The sequence below is a fragment of the Pyxicephalus adspersus genome, chromosome 4, assembly GCF_032062135.1.
Source record: "Pyxicephalus adspersus chromosome 4, UCB_Pads_2.0, whole genome shotgun sequence".
Taxonomy (NCBI): domain Eukaryota; kingdom Metazoa; phylum Chordata; class Amphibia; order Anura; family Pyxicephalidae; genus Pyxicephalus; species Pyxicephalus adspersus.
Window position 1 is genome coordinate 59,155,623 of NC_092861.1, and position 15,651 is coordinate 59,171,273.

Here is a 15,651-nt window from a genome sequence, read left to right on the forward strand (position 1 = left end):
GCAGTCGGCACTGCGGCATGCGGAGGTGGTTGCGGCTAAGGAGGTAAGTTTGGGGAGGATGAGTGGGCCCTTTCAAGAGCCGCCACTGGAGGATTTGATTGTGTCACCACTGGGCATAGTGCCCAAGAAGGAAGTGGGTAATACATCATTTGTCTTTTCCGCCGGGGGGATCGGTGAATGATGGGATTCGGCCAGAGGAGTGTTCGGTGGTTTATACTTCTATCGACGCGGCGATTGCTTGGGTTCAGAGGTATGGGCGGGGAACGTTGTTGGCAAAGGCAGACATTGAGGCTGCTTTTCGGTTGTTGCCTGTTCACCCGCAGTGCTTGCGTCTGCTGGGATGTAAATGGGAAGGGGCATATTTTGTTGATCGTTGTTTACCCATGGGTTGTTCTATTTCCTGCCCATTGTTTGAAAAGTTTAGCACCTTCTTGGAGTGGGTAGTGCGGTCTGTGGCTGAGGTAGATTCGATCATTCATTATTTGGATGATTTTTTGGTGATTGGTCCGGCCGGAAGTTCGGTGTGCAGGGTCTTGTTAGCCACATTGCAGCATGTGGCCGCACGGTTTGGGGTTCCGTTGGCAGAGGGGAAGACTGAGGGGCCCGGGACGGTGTTGACGTTTTTGGGGATAGAGTTGGACACGGTGGCCATGGAGAGCCAGTTGCCACAGGAAAAATTGACGGATCTTCGGGGGGAGGTGGCTTGGGCTTGTGGCAGGCGTAAGCTGCGCTTGCGGGAGGTGCAATCCTTGCTGGGGAAGCTTAATTTTGCATGTCGGGTTGTTAGGATGGGTAGGATTTTCTGCAGGCGCTTGGCGGCGGCTACAGCTGGAGTGAAGGCGCCGTCCCATTTTGTTCGGTTGTCTAAGGAAGTGAGAGCTGACCTGGGGGTTTGGAAGGAGTTTCTGGATTCATATAATGGTGGAGCCCTTTGGTTGCATGAGCCGGTGGAGGCGGTGGATCTGGAGTTGTTTACGGACGCCGCAGGAGCTGCCTGTTTTGGGGCTTACTTTAGGGGGCGATGGTGTGCGGGGGTCTGGCCGGAATCATGGGTAGTGGGGGGTTTGGTTCGGGACTTGGTAGTGTTGGAATTGTTCCCTATAGTGGTAGCGCTGGAGTTATGGGGGGGGGAATTGGCTAATAAAAAGGTTAGGTTTCACTGCGACAATTTGGGGGTGGTGCAGGCGGTGAATACGTTTTCGGTGTCTTCGGTGCCAGCAATTAGATTGATGCGGCATTTGGTTTTCAGATGTATGCAGCATAATATTTTTGTATTTGCCCGGCACATTCCAGGGGTTAACAATGTTATCGCTGATGCTTTGTCTCGTTTACAGTGGGACAGATTTCGTGAGTTGGCGCCAGAGGCGGAGCCCTACGGTTACCAGTGTCCGGTTCATTTGTGGGGGATTGCACTAGGATTATAACAGGTTTGATTCAGCGGTCGGTGAGTGCGGGTACTTGGAGGGCTTATGCGGCAGTGTGGAAGGACTGGGAGGCCTTGTGGAGGCAATTGGGGTCCGGGGGCAAGGCGGGGGATGCTTTGCATGTGCTCTTGTATTGGTTGGCTAGGGAGTTTTCGCGAGGTGTTTCGGTGGCCACGGTTAATCGAATGATGGCGGGAATGGCCTTTTGGTTCAAGTGGCAGGGGTGGCGTGACACGACCAAAGATTTTATTGTGCGGCAGGCGTTGAAGGGGTACAGGAGGGGTGCTAGGCAGTAGGACAGGAGGAAGCCATTATCTTTTGGTTTGCTGCAGCGGTTGGTGGGGCGCTTGGAATCAGTGTGTGCTACTAGATATGGGCGGGTGTTGTTTCGGGGGGCTTTTTGTTTAGCGTTTTTTGGGGCCATGCGGGTCGGTGAGCTGGTTAGTCCGACAAAATCTCGCCCTGGAGGTATTTTGGTGGAGGACGTGGTGTGTACAGCAGAGATGGTGAGTATGTGGATTAGGCGGTCTAAAACTGATCAAAAGGGGAAGGGTATGCTGGTGAGGGTGTTCAAGTTGGAGGGGGTATCTGAGGTTTGCCCGGTAGCAGCAGTGGAAGAATTTTTGCGGGTCAGGGGTGTTAGGGGGGGTCCTTTATTAATGCATGAGAATGGGGAATTTTTGTCCAGGTTCCAATTTGTGGCGGTTTTTAGGGAATGTTTGAGGTCGTTGGGGCTGGATGGGGAAGCATTTTCTTCCCATTCCTTTAAGATTGGGGCAGCTACGGAGGCGGCTGGATGAGGTTATTAAGAAGATTGGTAGGTGGGAATCCAACCGGTTTCGTTTGTACGTTAGGTCCCAGTTGTTGTAAGGGGTTGTAGTAGTGGGGGTGTTTTAAAGGATGGGGTGTGTGTGGAGGGGGTGCAACAGGGCTCAGCGTGGGAACATGTGTTGTTGATTCGTTTGTCTTTTTCAGGTTCTGGCAGCTGTCTGGTGTGGATAGTCGGGCACTCTTACGTCTGGTGGGGTGCAAAGAGAGCGGAGGTCCGGCCGGATGGTCGGCAGTTGGGCTTTTCACGGGCAGAGGCGTTAATCCGTTGGATCGGTGTGCGGGGTATGATGTGGAGTAGGATGGTCCCCGAAATTAGACGCTGTGCAGCGCTGGACAGAGCCCCAGACGTTGTGGTGCTGCATGCTGGAGGGAACGATTTAGGTAAGAGGGCCATGAAGGGATTGGTTAGGGATGTGAGGTTGGATTTTTTGCGTTTGAAGTTAGAATTCCCTGGGACGGTTTTTATTTGGTCAGACATGGTGGCGAGGTCAGTCTGGAGGGGGGCGAGGTCTGTGGTTGGTATTAACAAGGCCAGGATTAAGGTTAATAAAGAGGTTGGTAGATTTGTGGCTAGGAATGGGGGTGTGGTTGTGAGGCATAGAGAGTTGGAGGAGGATACGGGGCGTTTTTTGAGACTTGATGGTGTGCATTTGAATGATGTGGGCATAGACTTGTGGTGTCTAGGTTTGCAAGATGGGATACAGAGAGCAATCCGGGTGTGGAGGGGCATGCGGGTGTGAGGTGTCCCACCCGTATGCTGTGGCGGTTGAGGTTTGGTGGAAGGTAAGTGTTCTGGGTTAATTAAGGGTGGGGGGGGCACCCAAGGTGGTGGCGTAACCCCTCCCCCTCTGGTAAATGGAACGGTGGAGGCCCCTGAGGTGGTGCTGTGCTGCTAGGGGGCCTGGTTGGATTAGTGTTTGGTTATTATGGAAATGTGGTGGTGTGGCGGACTTTACCTTCCGGACCTGCAATCTAGTTATTCGGAAAATGGTTTTGGCGAAAAAGAGGTGTAAGTGAGTGGTATAGGTTAGTTAGTGAGAAAGGGTTAATTTTAAGGTTGTCATTAAAATGTTATATAAATGTTATTTAAATGGTTATTTAATGTTATGTACAAAGTTATTTATTGGTTTGAGGGTTATTTGTTAAATATATTTGAATATTTATTTATGTTATTTATGGTAATGATTAAAAGTGTTATGTAAATAAACGGCTGCTTGGCAGCCAATTTTAAAACGCAATCGGTGTGGAGCTTTCATTTTAGGTACAGGAATATTAAACGGGGTGGGGCTGTCAAGTGGGTGAGTGTGAGTTGGTAAGTGCGGGTTTTTGGGGGGGAAGAGAGTTGGAAGGCAAGGTACGAGGTACCCTAGTCATGATTATTCATAGATCCTTGCTAACAAACTACAGAAGTAATTGTTAAGAGATGTGGATGTGATATGGAGGAACTGACATCATTTTGCTTTCAATTGCCTTCCCAATAAAATGCCAGGTATTGTGAGGAATCCTGTTCCAAACAATGCTCTAAAGACCTAATAGTATACTTAACGTCTGAGAAAAGGGTAATAAGATAGGTAACAAGAAGCAGGATATAGGGAAAGGGAAAACAGCCATAAAAAATGACCAGGTGAAAAAAAAAGCATTGAAGATGTGGCAGGGGTGGAAGAGGACAGTGCTGGAAAAAAATACTGGTCCATTTTTGGCAAATTATCTTGCTGTACACAGACACTCACACCAGACAGAGGCAAAGACACCTTAAAAAACAGTGCAGAAAACATGACATCACCAGGAGATGACAGTGCTGGAGGAAAACACTAACACTTTGTCAAATATATGTCCTTGTACTGTTTTCGGATAATGAACAACCATTCGCACAGAGCTACATGCGCTTGTTTGCTTAAGTACCAAATCATTTACAGAATATATATACACTAGATACCAACATATCATCCCACAAATGTATCCACCAGAATGATTAATCATTGTAGTTCACCACATTCACAAATGTACACACTAACTATTCATGTACTGATGTTGTATGCTTGGTGGGGGGGGGGGGTGAAATAAAAAATGGTGAATAAAATAGCTTTTTCAAATGTCACTAAGCCAAGCGAGCCATTATTTCATTCTTGCCTGTCCAGGGCCCCAATTTATCTAAAACCGTCCCTACAAATAGGGAGGTCATCTAAGTTATTCAAGTATTTGCAGCCTGAACACTGCAGAAGACTAAGTTTATGGGTGGTCCTCCAAAGATCAACAACCATAACAGATTTAGGTACACTGAATGTTTATACAGTACAGTCACTACAGACACCATCCAAGAAGACTTCCTAAATAGCATCTTTATTATGCCTGCATCTTCTCATTAACCAAGTCTATGGGTTGGGCTCTTATGGTCAAATATGACATAACATAAGGGAAAACTATGGCATAATTTTACATTTATGTTGCCAACATCATTAACATCATTATAAAAACATATGTAATTACATTTAAAAACACATTAATAATATGTTCTCTTTAAATCACCAAGCCCACTTGTCATTTGGGGAAACTGGTCGACTACATTTTATACTTCAGACTTCATCCTTCCCCCTCTTCTCTCACTTGAGAATAACACATTTTATTTCCCATTATCAATAAAAGTCAATATTTTCAGGCAAAATAAAGTAAATCACCTGCATAACTGAAGTAATGAGAAGCATGAGTAAAACAAAATACCAATCTGGCAGTCAAACTTTACAGTGCTCCGAGGACACAAAGTTTGAACAAGCTCACAAATTACTTGACATCCAGTAAGAACAAGTTAAGTGAAATAAATATAACAACTTATTTAGTCCATATCAATAAATGACTTGCAAAATGAAGTTACCAACCCCAATGACCCAGCTAACATCTCTCCTGACTATTTTGTCTGGTGCTTCTGAACATTGGTATAAAACAACTAAAAAAAACATGTACAAAATTATCCAGTGCTACCTAACCATAAATATATAAGACATTAAATTATATAAACAGCATGCAGGTCCCTTACATAAAGTGTTATCCAATTCATTAATTAAGTGCTATAATAAAATACATAATAAAATGGATTTAAAAGTGTCCCAGTGCTAGCAAATAAATATTTCAGTGTTCAAATATCAATCCGATTAGCTTAGCAGTACTCTTGTGCTTCACATATTACTTTTCATTAGAATACGTTACCTTTTTTCAAGCAGGTGATTCTCTTTGTTTTATTAACCTCCTAAGTGTTACATTTCTGCCCAGACATTTTTAAATTGGGAATTTTAGGCATTATCACTAGTTAAAAACCCCCAAAAACATAATATTGTGGTATGCAGAGAATCTGTGGATTATTTTTAAGTAGCACATTTTATTTTGCACAGTATTTACATTTTCTTCCAAAATTTAGATTGTGTCAAGTAAATAGATATCAAATATGTCAAACCTTAAAACTGTGTGTGTGTGTGTGTGTGGGCGCACAACAGCAGACCTACAAAACACATTATACAGTTTACAGTTAACTGTAAATATTAGTCCTAGAATTTTTTCTGTCATTACAATGTGCACAGCAATATCCAATATGCATTACATAACTGATATTTTACACATGCACATGGATTTGATAGTATGCATGATTACATATGTGTATGGGGGGGGGACTGTGGGTTCCTTCAATCCAATACAATACAAAATGTTTTATGTATTTTATGCTTGTTTAAGTTTTTATTACGTTTTATTTATTTTTAGCTTATTTTTTACTTAACAAGGGGACTGGCAAGGCTCTATGTGATTTATACCTTTGTTTTTTGTTTTGTGTTTTGGTAGGATAAAGCCTCCACTCTTAGGTCTACATCTTAACTTGTAGCCAAACTGTTTATAGTGGGTGAGACCTGCAGATGTGTTGTTTTATGTTATGATCGTCCTCCTGCAATAAATTTTATTTACTGCCTTGCTACCTTAGATTTGGAAAGCATGGAAAATCTTTGAATCCCTGTCAAGGCTTCGTTAGAGAGATTTTCTCATATTTTCCGTTTTAAGGACAATATTTAGACAGGTATTGGGTGAAATGGTTTGTGCATAAATGTTGTAAAGAATGGTACCATCTCCATCAGCCAATGAGAGTGTTGGTCGCCATGTACTGGCCAGGAGGCAGGATGCACAAGAAAAATGCAGCCAGTATTCTCATTACTACCAGCTACATACTTGAATTTAGATCCAGTAACATGATCAATAAGTCCCAGCAATGCAGGCACATCATAAATGGTTGAAGAGGCAGAGCACTGTATTTTGTTTCCTGAAAACAAGAAGAGGAAACATTCACATGGTATACTGAGTCTCTATGAATAGAGAAATGAAATTCTGCAAATAAAGTGGGCAAAGGACTGGGAAAAGAAAGGGCTAAATTATGCTGGATGTCCATGAGCAGGGAAATGCCATGAATTGTACCTGACCAGTTTCAACTTTTAATGCACAATGTTTCAAATCTTTTTTTTGGTTATTCTTTCTAAATCTGTGAGGGTGATATTCTCCTTACAGACCAGTAATGCAAGAGGCCCTACTGACCACCACACTAAGCTATAATAAGACCATAAGCTATGGATATAGTAATTAAAGTAGGGATTCCCTGAGGACCTGAAAGTTATTTCAAGGGGTTCCTCCATGTTACAAAAGGTTGATGGACAATGATGTATAGCATATAGTTGCCGATGCGGGTTGTCCAAATGGTTGAAGAAAGAGATCTGATAGGTGAGAGTTGATCTGATAACCACATTATCATACCATGTACTAGGTAGGCTGTGCGCCCAATTAATATTAGTTTGATAGTTTTAATGTTTAATGGGGATGAAGACAAAAAAAAAAAGAAGAAAAAAGGTAGCAAACTAAAAAAGGAGGGGCACAGACTGGGGGAAAAGAAGGTGAGTAAAGGAGGGTAATTGTTGACAAAAAACCCAGAGAGTGGGAAGGGGCACCCCTTGAAACCACCACCCATTTTCTAAAAGTAGACAAATTGTGCAAAGATTCTTTAAACTTGTCCCTGAAATACATCCAGCAGTCCATCCAGTCTGATTCACTATGGACATTTTCAGGATTCCTAATAAGGACTCAAAGAAAAAAACTGATAGTGTACCTCTTTTCCACACTAAGGCTGGGTACACATGTGCAATGGTTCTCGTCCGATAATCAGCTCAGGGTTGATATTGGACAAGAATGTGGCGTGTGTACAGCGCTCATCATCAATCGTCTGAACGACCGTCCTGGCAGATCCACAGACGATGGAGGAGGAACGATCATAATGGAAGTGAAGGGGGAGAGAGCACAGCGGGGTGCTGCTCCATCGTTCTCCCCCTCCCCTCTCCATAGAGCAGAACAGTGCTCTATGTACAGCCCTTGTTCAAGCATTGTGCAGTTGTTAGTCATTGGATAGGATCATGAAAGATCCTTTCCAATGACAATTATTGCACGTGTGTACATAGCCTAAGCTAAAATGTTTTATTGTTGTTTATTTATTGTAAGATGTTTTATTGTTGTTTGTGTTTCCATATAACTACCACTCTTCCTTAATGCCCCCACCTACACAGGAAGGCCTCCTAGGGAGGAACCTGAAAGGCAAAGCACACATTTAGTATTGTCTAACCAAATATAGTAAACTGTATTTGTATTACATTCATTTTGGCATAGCAACCAGAAATCAGCATTTATAGAGTAAACATCTATTTATATAAGGTAATTTAGGACATGATTAATGGATTTGACTCACTGATCCTTTTTAGTGAATTGAGACTTATCAAGGTAATTGCAATTTTTCCTTAACAAAGTGAAATGAGAATTTCAATAAGATCTGGAGATTTCCCAAGTGAAATATGCGATCTGTTAGGCCTAATAAGCAAAGTATCAGGTCTAGATGAATGAAAACCAAAATAAATATGTGAGACCCCTTTAGGACACACATTTTAAATAATAAAAACACCTTTTAGTAACAGCAAATTGAAGTTTTGGTAAAGTCAAAAGACTTAGAAAGTTTTTAAGCTATTGCATTAGTATGACAGACAAGCCACAAGCATTTGCAAAAGGTGGCATCAACAATGGCTGCTAACATATTTTTCTTTTATTATTCATTTTCCTATTTGATTTTAAGTGAACCAATGGTTGAGTTGTTGACATTCAAGTTTTAATGGTAAATATCCTTAACAATCAAAAAACAAGCTTCAAATTAAGCCCTCACTGATCTCTGTAGCTATAGGCACTGTGGATCATTTAACAGTTCACAGTATTTATATAGCACTAACATATTGCACAGTGCTGTACATTATATAGGGATTTTAAAAAACAGTTTATGCATTAGATGCAGACATGTGAAAAAGTAAGTGTGAAAAGGATTATTTTTAAAGCAAATCTAACAATCTAACTTTAGATTTAGTGTCTTCAGTTAGAAATAATATGCTTAACAAATAACGCATATCAATTTATTCATAAACTGAAACGTTCTCTGATGGAGAATCTTCTAGGTCCATGTGTTTCAGTGGCATTGATTTATTCCCTACCATTTCAGTGAATGTCAGACTCACAGTTTTATAAATGGAGTTCATAAGAATGACCATTCATATAATTTTAATTAAATAAAATGTAGATTTATATTGTAGAAAAGAACTATACCCCTACATTTACCACCACTGGAAATTAGCATTATCGGATCCAGATTAGGTGCCAATAAAAAGAGCCAGGTATACTGGTGGAACTTTTTATTTAAACCTTAAATATCAAGTGTTTAGTGTTCCTTTGCTATTGATGGTGTGGTATCTTCCCACAAGGTCATAGGATGATAGATCAAAGGAGCTCTCCAAGGCCTTCATGAAGGCTTTGGATACCTGTAAGCCTAGCAAGGGATCTAGAAAAATCACCAGATTATTTAAACTCCATAATTTACTGAAGGAATATTATCTACAAGTGGTTTATATTTCAAATGACTGTGTTATTTATCCAGGACTTGCCAGCCCAGCAAATTAAGGCCAAAAGGTAACTGTGTTAACTTCAAGTTAACTCCATCAATTCCAAAATGTATATTGCAACTCTTGCAACAGTTGGTGTTAAGTGCAATCATTTATAATTAATAGTAGATTGAACCAAAAAAACTGCCCAGAAAGTGTATTAGGTAAAAGCTTTTGCCATACAAAAAGTAACATTAAGGTGTACAGCGCTGCATAATATGTTGGCGCTATATAAATCCTGTTTATTAGAATAATAAGAAGAATGTCAACCTTACAGATAGGTCTTCTGTGACATACATGGCAAATGGCAGCTATTGCACAAGAAGAGCAGCAAATTGAAGATTCTAAAATGGAACCAGTTATGACCTTTAATGCATTGCAATGATTGAAGAAAAATAGCCAGGTGGCTTGGAGTCTGATCATGTTTTCATTCTCCCATTTATTAGGATTGACTTTTTACTTGTTTTAGATGTGTGATGCAGAGTACAGTTCCACTTTAATACTAAAAAAGGGAGTTAAGAGAAAGTTTAAAAGATCCCTAATACTTAAGTATAACCAGGTAAATGGTCAAGAATACACTTACCAAATTGTTTTCTCTTTGCAGATAATTTGATTTGTCTGCTGTGACCTGAGAAGTAAAATATACCTTTAATAAGCTGGCAACTAGAAGAACCAACTCATAAAATTAAAAAAAGGTAGCAAGAAGGATGAATGTAAGAAATAAGTTTACATGTGGATAAGAAATTCCAATCTGTCTGAAGCAACAACAGTCCTACACCTTCATTGCCGGTAAAGATATTATTATTAAATATGTGTTTAATACTTACATTAGTACTTCCCCAAGGAATTAATTTGCTTTCTATTTCACTTTTTTATCAGTCAAATAAAATATTTAAAGAAATTATACTTCTATAACTACTGATCTTTTTGTCTCAAAAGCATCACCATTCATCTTTTTTGAATATAACTCATAAAACCCAATGAGTTTATATAAATCTGCATCTTCAGCTCATAATAATCCAAACAAACAGATAATCAATACTAACAAACATTTTTGAAGGATTTCTGTTTTCTCAAGGGATTCCTGTTCAAGCAGCTATGATATAGGAGATAGTATAATTTATACTATGAATTTTATATATTCAGATGTATATCAAATGAAGACAAGAAAAATATGTAAAAGTTACAATACAAATACACACACACACACACACACACACACACACACATATACATGTACATATATATTTACCGGTATTTAGTATCAGTAAAAATAGACATGTTGCATTACATAATTGCTAAATGTATTGTACAAAGTGATTATAATTTGAGGCTGGTGTTATTTGCATATGAATCTCTCATAATCACAGTCTTTGTGTTCTCGCTGCAAGTCACTTGCGCTTATTTCTACATGTTCAATTTATAGTCTTCTGGGAAGACACTGCACAGTAGTGCTGGATTATAGATATGGCCTGGAGACTTGTGACAGCCAAATATGATTGTACAGATGGTAAATGCCTGAGAATATCATTTGTGTATGTAATAAAATGTGATTTTAAACAGTGGTTCAATTTGTATTTATCTTGGTTTGCTATTGCTACAATGACTGCTATGTGCTATGTGACAAAATGACTAACATCCACTGCCGATTCAGTGCCTGCCACGGAGTCAGTTTCAGTGGACACAATGACATATGTAATGCAACTATAAATACAACACATAATAATATACTTCTACAACAAAGAAAAAATAAATTCAACTAGAATTTGCAAAGTGGACTATTGCCAGATTTTCTTAAAATGGAACTCAAGTGAAAGGTCAATAAAGACTAAAGCAGTATATCTGGACTTTTTCAACTTGGGTGAACTCCTTGAAACAACTTGCAGGTTCTCAGGTCCTTGCTATATTCACTATAACCACAAGGCCAACAAAGAATGCATGTGACACTACTGGATAGTGGGGCGAATGTCACCTCCCAATGACCTGAGAGGCAAAAATGTTCATTGCTCAAGAAACCCATAGCAATCTCTGGAGGATCCCTATGATTCCATAAAAAAACACTGGATTAGAGCATAACCCTACCTGTCCCCAGAGCCCACCAAACTTCTTGTACACAGTCTTATCATCTCTTGTCTGGACTACTGTAACATTCTCCTCTCTGGTATTCCACTAACCCAACTCTCACCTCTACAATCTGATATGAATGCTGCAGCCAGACTCATCCATCCTTCCCACTGCTCCTCTTCCGCTGCATCACTTTGTAGTTCCCTTTATTGGCTTCCATTTCACCTGAGAATCAAATTCAAGTTCCTGTGCTTTGCCTTCAAATCTGTACACAGTTCTTGTCCCACTTACATTTCTGACCTGGAAAAGAAAATACTCCCCCAGCCGCTCTCTTTGCTCCTCCAATGATCTTCTAATGACTTCCTCACTCATAACCTCATCACACGTTTCAAGACTTTTGCTGCCCCGACTCTCTGGAATGGTCTTCCTCATCCTTTTCAGCTTGCTCCTACTTTCTGCTCATTTAGAAGAGCGCTCAAAACCCATTTTTTCAAACTTGCCTACCTATCTTCTTCTGTCTTTTCAAACCCTCACTACTTACCACCACTACATATCTATTGTGTGTTACTTTCTGCACCTCCTGGATTGCAAACGCTTCAGGGCAGGGTCCTCTCCTCCTCCTGTATCACTGTCTGTATCTGTCTGTCATTTGCAACCCCTATTTAATGTACAGGGCTGCATAATATGTTGGTGCTATAAAAATCCTGTTTATTATTGTTATTATCAATATTATTATTATTATTGATATTATTTTTAATAATGATAATAATATTATTAATATGAATAATAATAACGTTGCCTCATTGTGACCTCTTGTGCTGTTAGGGTATCCAGGGTCTGGACCTCGAAGGGTTCACCAGTGACAATGGCAAGAGGCACAGTTTGTTCAGTTTTATTGTCATCACTAACATAGTTCTTACATTCTAGAAATGTCCATTCACCCACTTGGTCAATTCTGAACAGAAAAATATCATACTGGTGCCTCAGTGTGCTCTAGACACCAGCATTAATAATGATTTGGCATACATTGAAGGCTACATTCTTGGGAATTATCAACTGCCAAACAAAACAGTGCTGTCCTGGTGGTTCTACAACTAGTCTCTCCATTCCAGTCAGGGGAGTGTGAGACTTGATGTAGAACATGACTATAGGAGAATGTGAAGGACTGTTCATGTACGTGTTCATTTGCCGGAGCAATGTCCAACTGTGCACTTGTCCAATGCAAAGGGGGGTGCTCGACCCTATGCACACTACATACCTTTATGCACGTGTTTTGTACAAACATGCCCATGCAGAGGGATATTTATAAAGCAGTGAATCTGACATTCACCAAAATATTCCCTGGTGGAGAATCTTCCAGGTCCATGTGTTTCAGTGGCAGTAATTGATTTTCCACCAGTGACTGTTTTACTGTCAGATTCACTGCTTTATAAATAGAGCCCTAAGAGTTTTGTGTTTTAAAATGTGTTTTAACAGCAGTATTAAAAAAATGCTGTTATTGGTAATTGCATTTTTCATTTATTTATATAAAGCTCATTTGTGGGCGAACTACAAACCCCAATCCCTCTCCCACCTTCTACTGATTGACATCTAATCTGGCTTCCTTCTTTCTTATATACAGTGCTGGGGTCCTTTTTTGTGTGTCCACATCACTAAATGAATAACATAGACACTTCCAAATTGTTGTTCAGCTGCAGGGGGGCTCTCAGTATCCAGAAGGGACAGATGTCACATTAGAAACAGTGCTGCCAAGGTGTCTGAATGGGGGATTTAGGTAAATATATCCTGGTTCAAAAGAATAGTAAAGCAAAATTCCCAATAGATGGGTCAGAGCAGTGTGGAAGGGGTAGGCAAAATGTCATTTTTGGCTTTTCAATATTAAAACACATTTTATAAAGACCTTAAAAATAAAAAGACAGGACAAAATGCTTTGAGCCTACATAAGCTTAAAATTCATAGACACATAGTTTTCCTACAATAAAAATGATAGTTTTGAAGCTGAGACACATTCACACAAAAAATCCCATTGAGAGGACAACACACTTTATGACTGTATAGGCCTGTATCAGGCTTTCAGAGTCCAAATTGTCTATTTACTGTAGGTATACAAGGTACAGGTATGATGTGACACTATGCCTGCACACAGGTGATCACTAATCAACTAATTGTTGAAGTTGTTGGAAAAATGTTTGCCTTGTCAGCTAATAACTGCCTTTGTACTCTGTGCAATATTTCTGCTGCTTTGTTCCTGGTTATATCTAAGGACTACAGAACTCCCCCCCCCCCTTTGTTATAAAGAAGACAATAGGTGAATTATCTTGTAGTGGCGTCTTATAGTGAAAACACTGCTTCACTATAGATACAGTATAGTGACTGTTGTCACCCTAGTACAGGAATTACCAGGTAAAATAAGGAAAGAAAACTGTAAAAAAAATGCAGCCACCACATCTAAAACTGGTATGCAGTAATATATTACATAATATATTACATTTTTTCTTACCTTTAGATGTGTTGTAAAGCTCTTGTAGCAGCCTTGCATGACTATATTATGTAAGTAAGGATTAGCTGTTTCCAGTGCTAGGGATGTCTGAAGGACTAGGCTATTAAACACATTGGAAAAGTTGGCCAATCAAAACGGAAAAGTTGGCCGATCATCCTCTTTAATAGAGATCTGACAATCCTGATCAAAAGGCTTAGCATACACTTGTGTCTAGCAAAACGGGGGTGTCAAGAACAGCATACAATCCAAGAAATGTAGTTCATTTTTTGACTTTACAGAAACCTATAAACCTATGATATCTATTCTCATTATGGTCTGTAGTGTTAGTAATATGCATTTCTTTTTTGCTATAGATGTGGCAGTGGAGAAGATTTCCAGGTGGGTAAAATGCTAAAACCTTCCTAGTTTGCAACATTTTCCATATATACAATGTGCAGTATGCACTCTGTAAAGCTTCATGTACAATGTAAATCTGACCCTGGTTATATTTGTTATTCAAACTGCATAAACTTGAAACAAATCTTTAATCAAATCTTTGTTATTTAAAAGATGAGAATTAATTTTGAAGTACACTAGCAGGTAAATCATACAACTCTGTACAATATCCATGGAGTTTCCTAATAAGAACAATATAAGACTTTGTGTTACCCTAAAATTAATCAGTAATTTACTGTACTGGAATGTAACATGTGATGTAAAAAAGGGGGCAGACGTAAAGTCTTGTGGTGGCCACAAGGTTTCCTACAGTAACCTGGATGACTTTGGGCAGGCCTGGGGGTATGAGAGTTGTTATTGGTGTAAATGCAATGCCTAGTGACTGTTTCACCCTATTGTGTGCTGCATTTAAATGCAATAGGTCCTAATTTTACCCAATACCCTGCAACACATATTGCAGGAACTATACCTATTCGAAACAATGTATTTTTATGTGTTGATTACTTGGGCCTGTATAATGCAACTATGACCATTGCACAGGATGTGAATGAGCCGTAAGTAACGGAAATCAAAAATGTACTAGGTATATATGATTGAACTCTAGGTACACATCTAAATAAACCTATGAAATACATTTTTAGGAACTGTTTTACCTGTCAAATCACCTGTGTTTATGTAAGTCAAGTCCTACAATGTATACTGCTTTACTGTCTAGAGGGGGAAAAGACTTGATGTCTCTCTTCAGACATTTTCTTATACTTACAGGCCTCCCCCACCCCTCAATTTATTAGTCAGTGAAAAAAACTGAACTTTCATCCTATCAACATGTTTTCTTGGGCTGCCTATTACACCTCACTCCACCTCAAACTTTGCTTTACAGGTAGGAGACTGATACCTTAATAAATAAAGTACAGTGGACTCTGGACTAGCCAAACTAATGTGACGGAAGGGCAGGCCGGATAGTCTGGATTCTATTAATAAAGTACAGTACTCACCTCCACACATAGGCCAGCCTTCCACTCGCAGCACCCTCGGACATCCGACACACAACTGGAAAGCAGACAGCAGGGACATCTCAACGTGCGCTATGCAGGAGTTCAGCAGCAGATGCCCACACCGCCCCCACATTTTATTATGATAGTCGCGAGCTGGATAGGCGAGAGCCTACTGTACTTACATTGCTTGCATTAAAAATACATTTAGTTGTGTGTGACCTGAAAAGGAGAGTGCATAAAGGGATTAATTTTAGTAAGTAATTTTTTGGTTAGCATGCTTGGGGCTCTGTTCATAAAACAGAGCCCCAAGTACAAGGAATCTGACATTCCCTTAAACATTTCCTTGTGAGAATCAATTACTACCATTGAAACACATGGACCTGAAAAATTCACGCAGGAGAATGTTTGAGGGAATT